This window comes from Triticum dicoccoides, unplaced genomic scaffold (assembly GCF_002162155.2).
Source record: "Triticum dicoccoides isolate Atlit2015 ecotype Zavitan unplaced genomic scaffold, WEW_v2.0 scaffold17429, whole genome shotgun sequence".
NCBI classification, from domain to species: Eukaryota; Viridiplantae; Streptophyta; class Magnoliopsida; order Poales; family Poaceae; genus Triticum; species Triticum dicoccoides.
The window spans coordinates 1-4150 of NW_021222966.1; positions in this window are offsets into that span (position 1 = coordinate 1).

Here is a 4150-nt window from a genome sequence, read left to right on the forward strand (position 1 = left end):
TATATATATATGAGATAGGCCACCCCTAGAGGGTTGAGCCAGTTCCCTAAACCTATTGTTTTACAATATTTAATCTAGCTGCTTATATTTGAGGCAGTCATGCTTGGAGTGACATGAATGAAGAGAACTTTATTCTCGATGAGACCCAAATAGATGATTTCTGTCAGGTCACGGCGGAAGAGAATGATATTTTGAAGGCACCTTTCTGTGAAGAGGAGATGTGAGCTGCCTCTTCCAAATGCACCTTAACAAAGCTCTAGGTCCTAATGGTTTTCTTGCTGAGTTCTAGAACTTTTGGATGTAATCAAGACTGACCTAACGGATCGCCACTAATCGAAGTGATAAAGGCTTGCCATTAATAGCTACAGGATTGTCATACGAGTTCTGCAAGCAGGCCCCATTTAGGCTTTGCTTCGTGTGCTTGGAATAGCACTCTGCTCTTACCCCTCCGGGTCTTGATTTGTTGAAACAGTTTGGATGTTGTGGTTTCATGCTGGTAATGGCAACAAGGTGTGGTTTTTTTCACTTACAAAACTCCAAGAGAACGAGGGCATCTACGGATGGAGTCGGACAAGTGTTGGCACTGTAGGACGTCATACACACCATTGACACCAACTACTGCGGTGGCACGTACGGTGATGTGCGACTAACACATATAATAGCGAGTGAGCTAGCTGTGTGTGCCTTCGGATGCATGTGGGCTAGTAGTCACTTCCATCGGTTCGATAGGATAGTCTATTGGTCCAAAACTTAGATTCACAAAACGAAAGTACAAATTTAGTAACCATTTCACATAAGTACAGTGCAGTTTCAGAAACCAAATGGTGTACTTTTATGATAGTTTTTAAGTTTTGAGGAAGGTTATTTCTAGCGTGACATTTGCAACCTTGTCTTCCTTACCTATTTTGATCTCGAGTGTCGACTTCTGTTCAAACATTTCACTGTTCATTGCAAGTACTTTTTAAAAAAATATAAGAGCGTTTAGATCACTAAAATAATAATTTAAATGCTCTTATATTTCATTACAGAGGGAGTAATAAGTAGGGTAAGGAGGATTTGCTATAGTGATCATCTTAACCCTGTTAGTCCACAAATGGCAGGTCCAAATTGAGAAAATAATAGAAATTTAAAATATAATGTCTAGTATGTAGGCGTTGTATTCTGGCTAATGAAACTGAGCTGGCAAACCAAGTATCACTGTGATAAAGCAATATCAACACTCGCATCATGCCACCTAATCAAATAATAATAAAGATCGAAGGTCATGTTAATGAGAAGGAATATATCTATCTTTTTGAAAAGAAAGGCTACACTTACAACTAATTAGGATTAAATCGGGCGAGAACTAGCAACTCAGTCCTAATGACTCGGAGGTGTGTTGGATTAGAGGTTGACATTGGGGTTCTATTCTCTGTTGGTGAGAACCGTCAACATCCGCATGACCGTTTCCTTGCTGAACGTGTCCGCTCAAAGTTCTACTTTGAGGGTGTTAGCCTAATGTTTAGTTCGGCAACCATCATTGACATGCGAACCACGATTCATGTTGAAGGCGTTGTTTTGGAGTATTGCGCCCTGTAGGTCCATGTCACTCAACCAGTGGATTATACATCTGGTGCAAGGACACACGGTTTGCAGTACGATTGTGAAGATGCTGCCACGTGGCAGCTGGCTTTGGGTTTTTCTTTCCTTTTTCTATGCTGAATTGTTAGTTGTTGATGTTTGCCTTTTTTTTGCGGGTAAAAACTTATATTACTCAAGCATCAACCGTACAATCCTTCTTACATAACTGAATGACTTCTTGGAGGCTAGAGCCCTAATATGAAATATTTTATAACTGTGTGCATCAGTAGATGAAGTGGTCTGAGCTTATCTGCATTATTAAGGAATATATTAATATAATTAGGCATTTATCTCTTTGACAAATATGGTGCCAGCAATGCAAACATGTACCTGTAATCACTAATCAGCGCCATACTACCATATCAACCACCCAGCATGTATGTAATATAAAGAACTAATGCTGGCCAGGGAAGTTCTCTTGATATATAGCCTACACAGTTTCTCTTTTCAATGGCATGCAGGGTCCTACTCCCATTCCCCAACATCCTGGCCAACACGAGGTTTACACCCACATAACTAGGAATGTGAGGCATCAGGAATGTTCCTGCTACAAGTATTTGGTTTTTTTCATGATAGCTTTATTTGCTCAGATCTAGTCTGTGCTTCACGCTTAGAGTTATCCTTGTCTCAGCGTCGTAAAATCCAGACATGGGTGCAGGTTGTGCGAGCCTGCCAAGTAAACCGCTTGTTCACGCTGCAACTAGCCGTGCATCAGCTGTCATGACGCGCCATATCATGGTCGGTGGTTTCAAGCGGCATGCATGTATAATGCAGGTCACAATTTGGGGCGCCTCTGGCTTTAATCTAGTCTTACCTTGGTTAGCAAGCTTGCCAATACTACTATTTACAACACGCCTCACGAGCAGATCGATGCAAATAAAATCAACATGAAAATGTACAGTTAATTCCACCATCCAGCTGGTTCAAGTTTTTTTCCCGTTTTATTTACTATTAAGTACAATTCTTCTGAATCCACAATTAATCCAAGCTTTTTGTAATACTAGTAAGTGTGCACGTGTAACGCACGTCTCCACCAATATACATAAAATTCATGTGAGTATAAAGTTTAAATTTGAATTCTACAAATTCTGAAAAATAGAACAAGGCATGAAAAACAAAAAAATCGATGCACAAAAATATGCATTTTAACATCAACTCGTAAATGATGTAAATGATTCAGGAACATAATATCAGATGAACATAAATATAGTGAGTAATCATGCAAGCAGGGCATGTCTCAAATGAGTTATACTATAAATGAAACATAAGTTTATGGTAAAAGAACCAAGAGCAGAAACTGATGTGTTGCACTGCAACCTAAGGAAAATCAGATACATCTTTTGTCTAATATGCGTAAGAAATTCTCGCACAAACTGGGATGTCTTTTTAAGATTGCCCCCAGTAAACTTTGGTAAGTTTACCAAATACTGGCATAAATCGAGGAAGCTGCTACTATTTCACATCATAGTGGCTACTATTAGACACATGCTACTGGATCATGCATGCACATTGGCAGAGTGCCTTGTTTTCATGTTCAACTTTGACTGTATCGTTGATGATCTGGTTCAGCACAAGCAGTGGCACAACTTTAGAAGTCAAATTTCAAGAATCTTTATTCAAGAGGTTAACTGAATTAAAAATATCATGAGTAACAAACATTCATCCTGGTGCTATTGTTATAAATAAATGTGTATTTATAGAAAATACCTGAGTGAGAGGTATCATTTTTCATTAATATCTTGTTAGGATAGAAAAGTAGAAGTACCTTTGCTGATTCCCTCAAGTAGTAGAAGGGGTCACTGCTTGATTGTGAACGTGAACTCCTGGCCAGTTTTCAATGCGGCAAATCTTGAATCCTAATTTCTGGGCCGTGAAGATGTCAAATATAGCTTATATCAGAGCAAATAAGTTGGAATATGATGAAAGAAAGGTTGCATAAAAAGGTTTAATTACAATATTTATTGGTATAGCAAAATCATGTGCTTGCATCGGCATGCCAGGCTAGGGATGAAAATGAAGCGGAAACGGACGGAACTGAGTGCTATCATATTTATTTTCATATTTTTTTGCAGAAGCGGAAACGAATACAGAAACCCCGGAAATGAATACGGAAACAGATACTACCGGAAACGGACATGGAGCGAATACAAAGCGGATACGGAAACAGAAATAGGTATTGATCGGAACTTAAAAACCCCTTGAATCATAGAGAAATACACACAAAAACAAACAAATTTAATGAGTTGTCAACATGGCTACAAAATAATATTATTATGTTAGCAACTTAGCATAGTATTGTAGTAGTACCGGACAATTGCGTATAGGGTCAAGCTGAGTACATGTGTGGTAGTAGAAATTGAGCCTTAGATCTATTCTACTAATTGTGTCATTGTGTTCTCTTTGGTGGTTGGGCTATGAAGCAGCTATAGGTCTATAGTAAAAACAGAAATTCCATATTCACGGAAACGGAAAGTTCCATTTCCATGCATGTCCCACCGGAAAACACCGTTTTGTTTTTGTTTTCGTTTCC